The following is a 17,241-nucleotide window of genomic DNA, read 5'->3' on the forward strand; positions in this document are numbered from 1 at the left end:
TATATATATATATATATATATTATTTTTTACAATAATGAATACATTTATGTTAAATCATAAAGTTATAAAGTTAGCGAGGTATATTTACCTCTTTTTCCTTTATATATTTCCGTTAAAGTTAGTGGAGATTGGTTGTTGAAATTCCACACTTTGTAAGTCAGGTCGTGTTTTTTACTCCCTTAAGCAAAGAGATTTTCTACGATAAAATTTGTGTTATTTTCTTTACTGCTTTCAGTTACGCCTAAGAAACCTAGTTCCTGAAGTACTCGAGGAGTTAATTTGGTACTAGTTTCTTTCATCTTGTTTAATAGAAAATTGTCATTTTTTTAATAATTAGATAGAATTTAATTTTAAAATTCACACATTATCCTTATTAATAAAATGATTTATAACTATATAAATATTTATGAATTATTTTTTAAAAAATAAAATTTAATCTTACTTTATCTGTTAACTTTTTATACTATATAAATCATAGGCATAATACATAAATGTAACTTTCAATTTGGCTTCAGCTGACATCTATATCATTCAATTCTAAGTGTGCACAAATAGACACAATAAATTAAAGGGAAAAGGGTCTGGTATACCCCTAAACTTTGTCATTTGGAGCTGATATGCCCCTCGTTATGAAAGTGGCTCATACATACCCTTACCGTTATACAAACGGCTCACATATACCCCTACCATTACAAAATTAGCTCACATAGACCCTTCATTTAACGGAAGTGAAAAAATTAGTTTTAAATTTATATCTTTTATTTTTTATTTTCTTAAAAATCATTTAGGGGTATATATGATTCTTCTAGCAAAGTTCAAGGTATATTTTAATCTTTTTCATACATAAATTATTTTTTGACTTCTTTTATTATAATTATTTGAGTTTCTAATTCTTATTTTTTTTTCTTGCATTGCTTAGTGTAAAAAAAAAATTAACTATTTTTTGTGGCTATATTATAATTTAAAACTATTTTTTTTGTCTATATTGTAATTTAATTTTTTGTATTTGAAGAAAAAAATTTGGTCTTCTAAATAAGTTTTACAAGAATATTAGTGAAACATAAATAAATTTGACCATCAAAATAATAAATCTAAATTAGTCATTAAAACAAAAAAAAGTAAAAAAAAATATGTTTGAGGAGAATTAAATATACTCATATGAGATTATATATTTTTTTAAAAAAAATAAAAAAAATAAAACTAAAATTAATATTTTTCATTTCCGTTAGAGGAAAAGGGTATATGTGAGTCATTTGTATATAAGTAAGGGTATATATGAGCCACTTTCATAACGAGGGGTATATCAGCTCTAAATGACAAAGTTGAGGGGTATATCAGACCCTTTTCCCTAAATTAAATAAATAGACAAATTCCTTTTATATGACATCCTACGTGACAATTCTGTACCCTAAATGACGTCTTATGTGCAAATAATTGAGATGGAGTACCTTCTTTTCCTTAAGCTCTCACAAGTTTTACACCAAATCAATTATTGGTCACACAATGATTTTCTTTGATTCATTCGCATATTGTCAATAACGAGTAGGGTACATTATTCTATGGCATCCATAGATAATTTTTTTCTCAAAGTTTGATGGCATATTTAAGTCTTTTCTCTTTTTATAATAAAGAATATATTTACTCGGAATCACAAAGTTGACAGCTATATATGCCAAACATATTGACTTTTGACCACAAAAACTTTCGGTCAAAAAACCGTCGGGTGCGCACATAGCACAGGAAAATCATGGACTATAGCACATGAAAAATGGACAAATTCCTATTACTACTTGATATCCATAAGTTCTAAAGTTGTCAAAAATATCCATAAGTTTGTAATATCATTTTATAATGAACAAGTTCTGTGAAAAGTCAAGATCAACGAACACAATTAATATGAATCTGAAAAAAGAGGAAATAAGCAAATAAAAAGGAAATATTATTGATTTGTATATAAATAAACTATTACTACTTGTAATTGAAAGTGACTACGGAGAGCAAACACGGATAACAACAAACTAGAACTGAAATTCAGTTCAAAACTATAAATGTTGATTGTTTTTATAAAACATAAAAGTTTAGGGTGATTTTAAATTTATAAAAGTTCCCAAATCTAAAAAAATGGTTTTGCATAACCGAAATTATTTTCTTAACAAATAATGGCATGGATGAATTTTTTCTCAAATAAAAATGACATAAATTGTAACGACATGTTCCCGTCGTTTTAGAAAAGCCCAATGGACGAAAAATTGGGGCAAGAAAACTTTTTTGTAGTATTTGGATTTTTCTAACCTAGTCCAGATTTGGACGAAATCGGAGTTTTTGAGGTGTAGGGAAATCTGGTAACAATCGGGTGAATCATTTATGTTTTTGATTGTATGAGTGGTTAGATAATTCGTTAAGGAATCTGTACGACTTTACGGAATTGAATTCAGGCGAGTAGAACTCCCGAAATCGATCTTAACGTAAGGGATATTTTCTGAACATCGTTGTTTAGAGGTGTGTTGTGAAAAGGGGATTTTGGAATTCTTTAAACAACTCTCTGTTTCGTTCTAGCCGCTTTGGCGTTAGATTGTGCCACTCTGGCGGTGCTGCTACAGCGGGATGATGGCTGCTGTGGCGGGCTTGATGCGAGTTAAGGTCATTAATAAACCCCCAAATGACCTTATTATGCACTTTTTTGACTTTTAGAGCTAAGGAATGAACCCCAGGCGACTCCTACTCATTTTTTACCGTTCTTGAGGCTAAAGGTAAGTTTTTCACTCCCTGAATCCGTTTTTCGATCCGTAGAACGTAATAGAATGGGTGAATATTGATGGGGGAAGGTTTTGTTATAGATTCTATGGTGGAAACAACCCTAATTTGGATAATTGGGATCATGGGTTTGATTTAGGGTTCATAGAATTGTTAGTAATTCAGGTAATTAGTGATTGTTTATTAATTCCCATATTATATTGATTGTTTGTAGGCCAAGAACAAGCGGTACGAATTCGGAAAGGAAATGATCAAGTTTCTTAGGGTTTCAAACTTGTTTCGAGGTAGGTGATGGTTGTGATTCTATGATTGTGTGATGTATGTTTGTTCTTGCTTCATTATGATACTTGTATATGTATGAATGTTGCAATGTTTATCACACTTGTTGCAAATGAGATAGATGAATGATGATTGCCATGAAATCATGACCTAAATGTATGATCTTGATGATATACTTTAGATTGTGATTGTGGTATGTTGAATGGATCGGTTGCCACGTTTCGGCATAACTAACTTGGATCGGTGACCACGTTCCGACATAACTATGGGATCGGTTGTCACGTTTCGGCATAATTATGGGATCGGATACCACGTTTCGATATGATAATTGTTTGGGTTGTAGTAATGGTTCTCCTATCAGAGAGTTAGTATGTGTGTCAATCACGATGGTTTGGGTCGTGACAAAGTTGGTATCAGAGCCTAGGTTCGTTGATCTCGATGTACCAAAATGAGTATAGTAGAGTCTCGCAGAACGGTACGGGGACGTCTTTACTTTTCTTCAAGAGGCTATAGGACTTTAGGAAATCTCTATTTTTCGCTTGTCTCGTTTCGTGCTATAACTTGATTCCAATTGGTATCTGGCTATTCAAATTGGTATCTAACCTCCTTCCCTCTTCTGTCCGCAGATGGTTAATACTAGATTCAGCGGCGTCAGGCCCGTAGCTCCCGTTAATGCTCCAGTTGAGAAATCTGCAGTGAGAGGTTGCGATCGAGGCAGGGGTAGAGGAAAAGCTAGGGGTAGAGGTCGTGGAAGAGTAACGCCTGTTGGAAATGGAGCTCCTATTGAGAATGTTCCTTTGAATGAGAACCCTCATGCGCATCATGAAGATATTGAAGAGAAGAATGTTGATGTTGAAGATGTTGATAAAGTAGGACAAGAGGAAGAGGTGCAGGCTGGGACTATAGGTGTTCCTTCTTTCTGCTTAAGTAACTCAAGCGCCTACTAATCCTCATGTTGCTAACACTGCGCCCAAGGTGGGTGGGATTGGAGGTAATGATGCTTTCTTCCGTCCTTTGTTGGGTTCTGTTATGACTGGTAATGAACATGAAATATTGACTAAGTTTCTGAAGCTAAAGTCTGTTGTGTTTCTTGGTTCTGAGAATGAGGATGCTTATGAGTTCATTCTGGATTCCTATGAGAGGCTTTATAAATTGGGTATTGTTCATCAGCATGGGGTTGAGTTTGTGACTTTCCAATTTCAAGGTGAAGCTAAGCAGTGGTGGAGAGCTTATATAGAATGCAGATCTTCTACTTTATGCTCTATTTCTAAAGAAGTATGTGCCTAGGACTTTGAGAGATCGCAAGAAGGATGAGTTCATGGCTTTGGAGCAAGGTGGTATGATTGTGGCTGCTTATGAGGCCAAGTTCCATGTTGTGTCTAGATATGCTACTCAATTGGTGACTACTGAGGAAGAGAGAATCCAATTATTTAGTAGGGGGCTAAATTCTGAGTTGAAAGTATTATATGTTCATATGACTTTTGCGGGGAGGAGCTTTAATGAGGTAACAAACTATGTTAAAAAAGTGGAAGGGGTGAGGCGAGACAGTCAAGCTAAGGCATGGGAAAAAAGGACCAAGAGCTCGGGTAACTTTCAAGGTTCTTAATCCAAGAGGTCCGGAAGGCCAACGCCTGCAGCCAAGCCAATTTAGTCCGTTATGCCCGCCTCTGCAGGTAGTTACTCGGAAACTCCATCTCATAATTTTCAGGATAGCCAGAGAGTTGCGCCTTCGACAAGCAGCAGACCATCTTTTGATCATACTTGTTACACTGTGGAGAACCTGGGCATATGAGGAGAGATTGTCCTCACCCACGTGTGTTAGATTCCACGCAGCAGCAATCTAAAGCAGTGGTACCCGCGGGGAATGGTAATAATGGTAGAGGACGTCCAAAAGGTGGGTGAGGAGGTAATCAGCGAGGTCGTGGATGTAGAGGAAATGGTAATGCAGGCAGAGGTAATGTGCAACCAGGCAGGGAAGTAGTTCGTTAAGATGATAGGGCTCAGTGTTATGCCTTCTGGGCAAGAATGAGGCAGAGGCGTCTGACGCGGTGATCACATGTACTATTCTTGCCTGTGACCGGATGGCTAATGTGTTATTTGATCCAGGTTCTACTTATTCTTATGTATCTGTGAGATTTGCCTCAGAGTTTGATATGATTTGTGATATACTTGATGCCCCTATCCATGTTTCTACCCCAGTTGGAGAGTCAGTCATAGTTATCCATGTCTATCGTGCTTGTCCTATTTTGTTTATGGGTTTTCAGACTTGGGTTGATTTGGTGATTTTGGATATGACTGACTTTGACATAATCTTAGGTATGACTTGGTTGTCCCTTTATTATGACGTACTTAATTGTAATACTAAGTCCGTAACTCTAGAAATTTTGAAAAGGAAAAAATTAGAGTGGGAAGGGGTGTACAAGCCTAAGTGAACTAAGATCATATCCTCTATTCGGGCTAAAGAATTGATAGGGCAGGGTTATTTGACTTATTTGGCTCATATTAAGGATGTTAAGATTGAAGGTCCATCCATTAGGTCTATTCTTGTGGTGTTAGCATTTATAGAAGTGTTTCCTAATGACTTGCTTGGTATGCCTCCAGATAAAGATATAGATTTTTGCATTAATTTAGAGCCTGGTACGCGTTCCATTTCTATCCCTCCATATCGCATGGCTCCGGCAGAATTAAGAGAGCTTAAGGCTCAAATCCAAGAGCTTCTTGATAAGGGATTTATTTTTCCTAGTGCTTTCCTATGAGGTGCTCCAATTTTGTTTGTTAAGAAAAAGCATGGTAGTATGAAAATGTGTATAGATTATCGACAATTGAATAGGGTCACTATTCGAAACAAGTATCCTTTGCCTCGAATAAATGATCTTTTTGACCAATTGCAAAGTACGTCAGTTTTCTCTAAGATTGATCTAAGGTCTGACTATCATCAATTGAAAATTAGGCCTGATGATGTGCCCAAGATGGCGTTTAGAACTCGCTATGAGCACTATGAGTTTTTGGTTATGTCGTTTGATTTGACCAATGCGCCTGCAGGTTTCATGAGTTTGATGAATAGGGTGTTCAAACCGTTTCTTCATTCATTTGATATAGTGTTTATTGATGATATTTTGGTCTATTCAAAAAGTGAGGAAGAGTATGTCAACCATTTTCGTATTATTTTGGGCGATCGTGGGAAACAAAGGTTGTATGCTAAATTTTCTAAGTATGAATTTTTGTTGAAATCGGTTGCATTTTTGGGTATGTAGTTTCAAAAGAAGGGGTCATGGTAGATCCCCAAAAGATTGAGGTGGTTAAGAATTGGGTTAGGCTTAGCTTTGTGACGGAAGTTAGGAGTTTTGTGGGGCTTGCTAGCTATTATCGTCGATTTGTGAAAAATTTTGCTTTCATTGCCACTCACCTAACTAACTTGACCAAAAAGGAAATACCATTTGAATGGACTGAAAAATGTGAGGAGAGCTTCCAAAAGCTCAAAATTCTTTTGACCACCGCGCCCATTCTAGCATTATCGGTTGAAGGTAAGAATTTTATTGTTTATTGTGATGCTTCATATTCTGGTTTGGGTGATGTTTTGATGTAGGATAAGAATATTATAACTTATGCCTTGCGTCAATTGAAGGTGCATGAGAGGAATTATCTAACACATGATTTGGAGTTGGCAGCGATAGTGTTTGCTCTTAAGATCTGGCAGCATTACCTCTATGGTGTTAAGTGTGAAGTGTTTACCGATCGTCGTAGTTTGCAACATGTGTTCACGCAAAAGGATCTGAATTTGAGACAGTGAAGGTGGATGGAGTTACTTAAAGATTATGATGTGACCATTCAATACCATCTGGGCAAGGCTAATGTGGTGGCAGACGCTTTGAGTCGAAAAACGGTGAGTATGGGTAGTTTAGATTGCTTAAGTGCATCCAAGCAACCTTTGGCTAAGAAAATTCAGACCTTAGAGTCTAAGTTCATGTAGTTGGACATCTCAGAAAGAGGTGGGGTGTTAGCTAGCATTAAAGTGAGGGCCACATTCATTGAGGATATCAAGGCGAAACAATTTGAGGATGAGAATTTAGAGGAACTTAGAAAGAAGACTGCAAATGGTAAGGCACAAGAAATCACTCTTAATATGGATGTTGAACTCAATTTTAAAGGGAGAATCTGTGTTCCTAGAGTAGATGACTTGATTGAGAAATTGTTGGCAGTGTCTCATGGTTCGTGATATTCTATTCATCTGGGTGTGACCAATATGTATAGAGATTTGAAGCCCATTTATTGGTGGTCGGACATGAAGAAAGACATAGGGGAGTTTGTGGCGAAGTGTCAAAATTGTCAACAAGTGAAGTATGAACATCAAAGGCCGGCAGGTTTACTCAAAGAATGCCAATTCCGGAATGGAAGTTGAAAATAATAGCCATGAATTTTGTGGTTGGTCTTCCCAAGACTTTGGGAAAATTTGATTCTATTTGGTAGTGGTTGATAAATTGACCAAGTCAACCCATTTTATTCCGGTAAAAATAGATTATAATGCTGAGTAATTAGCTAAAGTTTATGTGAAAAAGATAGTGAGGTTGCATGGGGTGCCCCTCTCTATCATCTCAGACCGTGGTACCCAATTCACATCCAAGTTTTGGAGGAAATTGCATGATGAATTGGGCACACAACTCACTTTTAGTACAGTCCTCCATCCACAGACAGACGGGCAGTCAGAGAGGACTGTTCAGGTATTAGAAGACTTGTTGAGGGCATGTGTGCTTGATTTTAGAGGGCATTGGGATAAATTCATACATTTGTGTGAGTTCTCCTATAATAATAGTTATCACTCCAGCATTGATATGACACCATTTGAGGCACTCTATGGGAGGGGATGTAGATCACCCATATGATGGTTTGAGGCTGGAGATGTGAAATCTTTGGGGGTTGATTTAGTGAAGGGCGCTCAAGATAAGGTGATGAGTATTCAAGCTAAACTTCTAGCAGCCCAGAGTAGATAGAAGAAGTATGTGGATCATAAGGTAAGAGACATGGCGTTTCAAATCGGTGAGAATGTTCTTCTTAAGGTATCACCAATGAAAGGGGTGATGAGATTTGGTAAGAAAGGAAAGTTAAGTCCGTGATACATTGGTCCATTTGATATTCTTGAATGTGTGGGACCGGTATCGTATAGATTGGCTTTACCTCTAAATTTATCGGGAGTTCATCCGATATTTCATGTGTCTATGTTGAAGAGATATCAGGCGGACGGAGATTATATCATAAAGATGGACTCAATTGTGTTAGACAAGGACCTCCAATATGATGAGGAACTGATTGCACTTCTTGATCGTGATGTGCGTAAGTTGAGGACCAAGGAGATTAAGTCCGTGAAAGTTCACTGGAAGCATCGTCCAGTTGAGGAAGCTACTAGGGAAACCGAGAGGGACATGCGAGACAACTATCCCCAATTGTTCGTCGATTCAAGTATTACTTCATCCCTTTCTTAGCCTATTTTCCTAAGTTTTGTCACTCGGGGACAAGTGATGGGTAAATTGGTATCTATTGTAACGACTTATTCCCGTCGTTATAGAAAAGCCAATTGGGAAAAATTTGGGGCTGGAAATTTTTTATGTAGTATTTGGATTTTCCTAACCTAGTCCAGATTTGGACGAAATCGGAGTCTTTGAGGTGTAGGGAAATCTGGTAACAATTGGGTGAATCATTTATGATTTTGATTGCATGAGTGGTTAGATAGCTCGTTAAAGAATCCGTACGACTTTACGGAATTGAATTAGGGTGAGTAGAACTCCTGGAATCGATCTTAGCGTAAGAGGTATTTTCTGAGCGTTGTTGTTTAGAGGTGTGTTGTGAAATGGGAATTTTGAAATTATTTAAATAGCTCTCTGTTTCGTTCCAGCCGCTTTGGCCCTAGATTGTGCTACTCTGGTGGGGCCGCTACAGCGGGATGATGGCCGTTGTGGTGGGCTTGACGCGACTTAAGGTCGTTAATAAACACCTAAATGACCTTATTATGCACTTTTTGACTTTTAGAGCTAAGGAACGAACCCTAGGCGACTCCTACTCGTTTTTCACCATTCTTGAGGCTAAAGATAAGTTTTTCACTCCCCGAATCCATTTTTCGATCCGTAGAACGTAATAGAATGGGTGAATATTGATGGGGAAGGTTTTTTTTATAGATTCTATGGTGGAAACAACCCTAATTTGGATAATTGGGACCATGAGTTTGATCTAGGGTTCATAAAATTGTTAGTAATTCGGGTAATTTGTGATTATTTATTGATTCCCATATTATATTGAGCAGAACGAATCCAGAAAGGGAAGGATCAAGTTTCTTAGGGTTTCAAGCTTGTTTCGAGGTAGGCGATGGTTGTGATTCTATGATTGTGTGATGTATGTTTGTTCTTGCTTCATTATGATACTTGTATATATATAAATGTTTGCGATATTGATCACACTTGTTGCAAATGAGATAGATGAATGATGATTGTTATGAAATCATGACCTAAATGTATGATTTTGATGATATACTTGTGATTGTGATTGTGGTGTGTTGAATGGATCGGTTGTCACGTTTTGGCATAACTAACTTGGATCGGTTGCCACGTTCAGACATAACTATGGGATCAATTTCCATGCTTCGACATAATTATGGGATCGGATACCACGTTCCGGTATGCTAATTGTTTGGGTTTGGGTTCCACGAGAGGACCAATAATTTGATATAAAATGTTAAGTTGTTCGTTGGTCGTAAATGTTGATAATATTGTATATGTTGATATATATGTGTGTGATTATATTGTTGTGATGACTTGCTTATGTTACACTTAGTGGGATAGCCGCGTGATCCTACTAGTACACGGTGGTTATGTACTGATGCTGCATTTGCTTTTATTTTTGTTGAGTACAGGGCATCTTCAAGCGGCTACTGATAGACCTCACTTAGAAGACCAGTGATCGTTCATATTCAAGGGTGAGCCAATTCTTTCAGGCTATCATTGGTTCTCTTTCGTCTATGTCCACCATTTCCGGACTTAGACTATGTTATAGTTAGTTGGTTAGTTCATTAGATTGGGGTTGCATCCCTTCTTGTTTAGACTTGGTTCATTGTTAGATGTTTTGGTACATTGACTTTCAGGTTCTTGGTTTTTCTTCCGCATTGTTTAGTTCTTGTTAGACTTTTGTTGGAGTTTATGGGAACTCCCTCTTTATTTCCTTAGTATTTAACTGGCTTCCGTAACTTAAATGCCTTAAATTTTATTTAGTTTCATGATTTGGGTTGTAGTAGTGATTCTCCCACCAGAGAGTTAGTGTAGGTGTCAATCACGATGGTCTAGGTCATGACATAAATGAACCAAATTTTTAACGGATATAAATAAGTTTTTTTTCAAAACTCGATAGTATATTTGAGCATTTTCCTTTTTTATAATAAAGAACATATTTACTCTCAATCGCAAAGTTGATTGACGGCAATATAAGCCAAACATATTGATATCCCTTTTGTTAACCAAACAAAAATATGGCTTCGATTATTGAGCAATGCCAAGTTGCACCACCTACATGTGCCATAGATAAGCTAACACTCCCTTTAACTTGCTTTGATACTTTGTGGATATTAGATAACCATCATATACCAAGGATTTTATTCTATAAACTCCACAATATTGACAAAAATAGTTTCATCCAAAATATTATTCCTACTCTCAAACATTCACTCTCACTCACTCTCAAACACTATCTACCACTAGCTGGCAACCTTGTTTGTCCATGGAATTCTACCTGTTATTCTGAACTACGTTATGTAACAGGAGATTCTATATCTGTTACATTTTCTGAAAGTAACATGGATTTCGATTATCTTGTTAGTAATGATCATATACATAACGCTAATGATTTTCATCCCTTTGTTCTTAAAATGGCGGAACCTGAAGATGCATCCGGGGTCCAATTTGCATCGATTGTAGCTATTCAAGTGACACTTTTTCCGAATCATGGCATATCTATTTCTTTCATTAGCCATCATTTCGTTGGTGATGAATCTACCATAGTAGGTGTCACGACCCAAAAATGGACGTGATGGCACTCGTCTTATCCCACCGAGACAAGTCAGCCTAAAACTCTGCCTTTACGATAAAATACGGAAATTTATAATCAACTTAAAAATACCCCAAAACCTGGTTGTCACGTGTACCAGCCTCTAATGTGTTATAACAAAATTGAAAGAAAATTCAAATCTCAAATGAAATTGTTTCTAGAATAGAACAAGATCATAATTAAGGAGAAAGAAGGTCCGCTGAAATGACAAGTAGTTACCTCACAAACCTCTGCAAGAAGCCTCAGACAAGGAGAAGAAAAGATATCACAAAGGTTCGGGCTAGTAACTTACAAAAAAATGTAGTAGTAAGGGGTGAGTGACAAACCACACAGTACCCAACAAATAAACTTCTAAGCACAAGCTAAGGGAATGGAATACGGGTACTCCTTACACCCCAACTGAACCTCCACGACTACAACCTGCATAAAATCAGTCCAACCTAACAGTTCACAATTTATATAGCACACAGCTCAACGACAACACTCTAATAATTACATATCCTCAACAACAAGCTCAATATTCATCAATCACAACTATCACATACATAAAACCAGCCCAACCTAACAGTTCACAATTTACATAACACACAGCTCAACAACAACACTTTAACAATTATATATCCTCAACAATAAACTCACTATTCATCAATCACAACTTCCACCGAAAGGCACTCACAAGATCAACAACACAGAAGATCAAGTTCATCAATGATAAAGATGTGCAATGTCAAGTATAGTGATGCATGTTTGACCTAGTGATACACACCCGATGTCTCTGAGTCTGGGATCTATGGGGGACAAATTTGTTCATGTATCCATCGCAGCGTGCGCTACGATCCTCGTTAATAGTAACCATCACGGCATGCGATACGTCCCTTGAAATATAGTATCCGTCGCGGCGCGTGACACGTCCCTCGAAATATAGTATCCATCGTGGCGCGCGATACGTCCCTCGAAATATAGTATCCATCGCGGCGCGCGATATGTCCCTCGAAATGGTACATCCTATTTAATTTCTTATTTTTTTTCTCAATTCACATAACACTTGTCACAACTATGTCTCAGAACATTGCAAATGACATGTTCACACAAATAATGAGGAGATGACCATTTTCATAACATTGCACAATTCACAACAACACAATTATGATACAACATCAACAATGATTCAACAAGCCTTTCAAATCATTCTCAACACATCACACACAAACAATTAATCACATTGCCTTTTATTACCCCTTTTTCATCATTAGAATTAACCAATGTGGACAAGTCAACCCATCACCAAGTCTCACTACCCCCAAACACGTATTACAAGGAAATATACAAATTTCATACACTTAACAAGAATTTAGAAATTCACTTGCCTCAAATAGTCGAACAATCACTTCGGAATTGAATTTTCTTAAATACAATGCATTTTTTCGTATAATCTATATATGTTTGAGTTAAGAGAAATATAATAAATGATGAAGATCAATACAAAAAAAATTGTAATTAACAATAATGAATAAAAGAGGATTAGTTTATTATTCTTATCCTTATCCTTTCTACTTTACCCTTTACCTACATTTCGTCTCTTTTATTCGTTTTATCTTCTTTTCTTTGTTTCTTTCTTTAATTCTCTTTTATTTGTTTGTTAAATTGAAAAAAAAAAAACTACCTTTTAGTAAATGTTAGTAAGGATAAATAAATAAATTGCGAGCAGACATAGAGAAATAGTATTATTATCTTCCTTTACATATAAATTAAATGTAGTTAAATATATTTATAACATTTGAAAAGATAAAATTGTGAAATAATAAAAGTTTATTTAGAATTCCACAATCATGATAAAAAATGCTAAAATTATTATTAACAAATTTAAATTATGAAAGAATTTAATTAATAGAATGAGAGAGCACAAATAAATAAAATTTTAAAATAAAGAAAAATGTTGAAGAGCATCACGTGAAGCAACTAAAAAAACTCCAAAAGCAAGCAAAAATTTTACTGACATGAAATCTATTGTCATTAATGGGATCAAACTATGTTATACATATTTATATATAAAGTTGATTTACGTGTTAATAGTTGATACACTAATTTAAATGATTGTTTTCATGTATACAAGTGTATACTATATATTCAAGCATAAATATAACGTTATTATTTTTTTAATATTATCCGCGCATCACGTGGACACATAATTGGACAATTCCATTCAACCTTTCCCTCTAATATCCAATTAACACTATATTGAATTTATAACTCCAATTCTCCAAACACTAAACTGACATACAAATTGATAACCTTCAATTTGAATTTAAGGGTAATACTGTCGTGATTTCGTGCCCTCGGCGGTTCTTGCCTGAATTTGGTGGTATTATTTATTATTGATTAAATTCTTTCTACTTAAATTTAATATAGTAGAAATAGTAATTTTTTTATAAAAATTTATGAAAATGACCTTTCAAATCATTACAGAAGGGTTCATAAAGTCATGGGCTTTGCTCAACAAAAATGACGAAAATGATCATGATGAGTTCCGTTTTATGATCGGTCTATTGTCAAAGACCCTTATGGACTAAGAGATTATATATGGGAAGAAACATAAGACAAAGATGAGTGACATAATTGTGACTCCTCGTCATGATATTAACATAGTTCGAGGTACATTTACTATAGGACGAGATCACATTGAAAAACTCAAGAATTTAATGCATGCGCAACAATTCCTCCTCTTATTTTTTCACCCGCATGGAATTGGGCTCAACTTTTAGATTTGGATTATCTTCTTTTTTCATTATTTTTTGAAAAAACTACTTAACTACACATATATCACTACCATTTATACAATATTTGCCTCTAGTTTAAAACAATTACACATACTATCACTTTTAATATTTATATGATATATTTTAAAAGATTTAATCAGATACACAGATCCTTTAAATATGGTATTAAATAATTATCTTAAATTTAAACTCCTTAATTAATGGCCCATTAACAAGTCAAGGTCTTATACTCACATCCATCAACCCTCTTTCATTCCCACATCCATCAACCCTCCTTCATTCCTAATTCACATCTATTGCCTCTTGACTTCATTCTCAACCCAATCTGCTTAATTGCTGCATAACTACTGCTCTTCAATTAGGCATATGCAACCCTTTCCCAAAGCTAAATGTCACAAGGACTAATCCAGCGGTTGGAGTAATATCACTGGATTCAGCAAACTTTTGGATCTATGATGTAGGAGGAATGTCAGATGCAAGCATCATTGGATTCAAAATGCTTTGTTGCCGGAAGAATTTTGAATTTTCTTACTTTTTTTTTTTAGATTAATGATAAAATCGATATTCTATTGTCCTGATTTGTTCCTAAATTAGTGCGTTTCAGTTATATTATATATTTTGATACACACAATTATATATATTTTGATTATTATTATTATTATTATTATTATTATTATTATTATTATTATTATTATGTATTTGAGATACATATCTTGTAGGAGGAATGTCAAATGCAAGCATAATCGGTTTCAAAATGCTTTGTTGCCAGAAGAATTTTGAATTTTCTTACTTTTTCGGATTAATGATAAAAGAAATACTCTACCGTCGTGATTTGTTTCTAAATTAGTGTGTTTCAGTTATATTCTATATTTTGGATACATTATATATTGATAATAGAAAAATCAAATTAATGATTTATTATTTTAAGAATAATAAAATGAAATTAATCAAATTACATAACCAAAATATATATGTTTTTATCTTTTATTAATAATATTAATGAATTTATTATTTCAAATAATAATAAAATGAAATTAATTAAACATAGATATACTTTTTGATTTCTGCCTTAGATTTAAAGGATTTGATTAATTTAATTCCAAAATTAATCATCCATATATTCTGAAAATCCTCAATTACTCCACTAATTAAGGAAATCAGTTACAATCAATTAATTTAAATAAATAAAATACGTATCTCAGTTTTAAAATTCGGCTATCTCACAGATTCAAACTCATGTATCCTAATCATGAAATATGGTAGAGGAAGAAATAGTTAAAACTATTGGGAATCTTAGCAATTAGGACCTAAACTAGTGGGATTTATGTAGTTTTCCTTCTTTTTTTCTCTCTTTTATGCCATTTTTTTTCTAATTTTTTGTTTAAATTTATTAGACACATTTTTTTTATTCTTCTTGTATCTATTAGTCATTTTATTTCAATATAATTTTATGTACAACTCTTTAAAAATGATGAATTATATATATAAAGATAAATTAGATGTAATTGAATGAAGAAACTAAAAATCGCCAATATCATTTTAATAATATATATTTAATAGAATTCATGGAATTTCTTTCTATTTTTTGAATTCTATTTTAGAAAGATGGAAACTAAACTTATTTGATTTATTCGTCAATTTTTTTTTCAACAAGTGATGACTAACCTAGTAAATTAAACTACATGAACTAAAAAATTGACGATGCCATTTATTTATCTTCTGAATATGCATTATAATATTAGTAAATCTATACTTACACACTTTTAGAGAATCTTGATAATTTTCCTAGTAATATGTGTTTGAATGGATACTAATTTTAAAAAAATTTAAATGCAAAATAAAGTAAAACATTACAAAATAAAAGTTTAAAAAATATAAAAAAAATTTAAGAATGTTCAATGGAGCAGGGTAACAGTAGGAAGAAATGCTTAATGCGGTACGATAAGGTAATATAAATTTAGCGGGTTAAGGTAAATATTTTTCTTCTCCGTCTCGCTTCCTTTTTCATCCTTTAATTTTCACGTGTTTTAGGAATTAACTTGTGTAATACAACTTATCCACTAATTTTTTTTTTATCAACGTAGCTTTGTTCTCAATATCTTTGATTAGTTTGGTGTTAACTTTTATCAACCAATGAGATACCTTGTACAAAAAGCATGTCGGGGTTACTACGCTCACCGCACACTTACATTACCACCAGAGCTTCTTCTTTAAATTTTGAACCCCCTGAGCTTAATTCCAGGATCCACCGCTGATAATAGGTGGTTATGTATGGAGTTGTTTGGTAAAATTAGAGGACGCAATTGAAATAATAGATGAGAACGTAATGGAATATTTTGAATGTGTAGTAAATTAGCGCGATTTGATCCTCCACTTCCTTCATCTTATTTCGGAAATTGTATCATTTGGTACATTGCAAGTACAAATCAAGTTGATTTAGTAGGAAATGAAGGATTTACAATCGCGGCTGAATCAATTGGAGAAATTATTTATAAAAGGAACAAGGATAAAGAATACGTGTTGAATGGTGAGTGGTTGAAAGAAGTTGGTGGGGCGTCAAATAAGGGGAGATATCTTGCGATTACTGGATCGCCAAAGTATGACTTATATGAAGCTGGTTTTGGTTGGGGAAAGCCACAAAAATGACACTTCGTTTTTTTGGGAGTGGTTTATTGATGTCTCTTAGTAAGCCTAAGGACTCTGATGGAAATTTGGAAATTGATTTGTATTTGCCCAAATCTCGAATGAATGCTTTTGCTGCTATATTTACTGATGGACTCAGCGTCCTGTAGCCTATTTTCATTTCATGAATGTCTTGGAGGGCTAATATAGAGTTCTGCTGCTTTTCTAGAAATGATGAGCGAAATTATTTCTATTAGTTCTTGTTTGACTTTGTATTTGTGCTTTACTTTGAATAAATTTCAACTACAATATGAAATTAGTCAAATTATAAGTTGTTTTCGTCCAAGTGAGCTTTTTTTTTTTTTTGGTAGAATTAGATATATTTACATATATAAGTCCTGAGACTCCGTTGTTCAGTACATATTGTGAAATAGGGGAGCTCCCCGTACAATTCTATCAAAATAAACCTCATTCTGGTCTGCTTCCCATGCTTGAAAGGCACATTGTATTGGGACTTCAAAAATCTGCGTCCTTCCGCTACTAGCTTGCATTGTCCTGCCCTTTTTAGCTAGTATGTCACCCAGAAATTCAAAAGAGTTGTTAGGTCGTGCATCGAAAACCTGTTTTGAGAAAAATGGAGCGCGACAATTTTGAGTGAATTGGTTGAGGTTATTTTTCTCTATATTTTATACTCTCACATTTATATAGTGAATTGCTCATCTCTTT

The 17,241-nt window shown here is 34.6% G+C and overlaps 1 pseudogene; it reads left to right on the forward strand.

Moving 5' to 3' along the window:
- The first annotated feature begins 10,530 nt into the window (after positions 1 to 10,530).
- LOC125865488 (phenolic glucoside malonyltransferase 1-like) lies at positions 10,531 to 16,685 on the forward strand (annotated as a pseudogene).
- Positions 16,686 to 17,241: the final 556 nt, after the last annotated feature.

This window comes from Solanum stenotomum, chromosome 5 (assembly GCF_019186545.1).
Source record: "Solanum stenotomum isolate F172 chromosome 5, ASM1918654v1, whole genome shotgun sequence".
NCBI classification, from domain to species: Eukaryota; Viridiplantae; Streptophyta; class Magnoliopsida; order Solanales; family Solanaceae; genus Solanum; species Solanum stenotomum.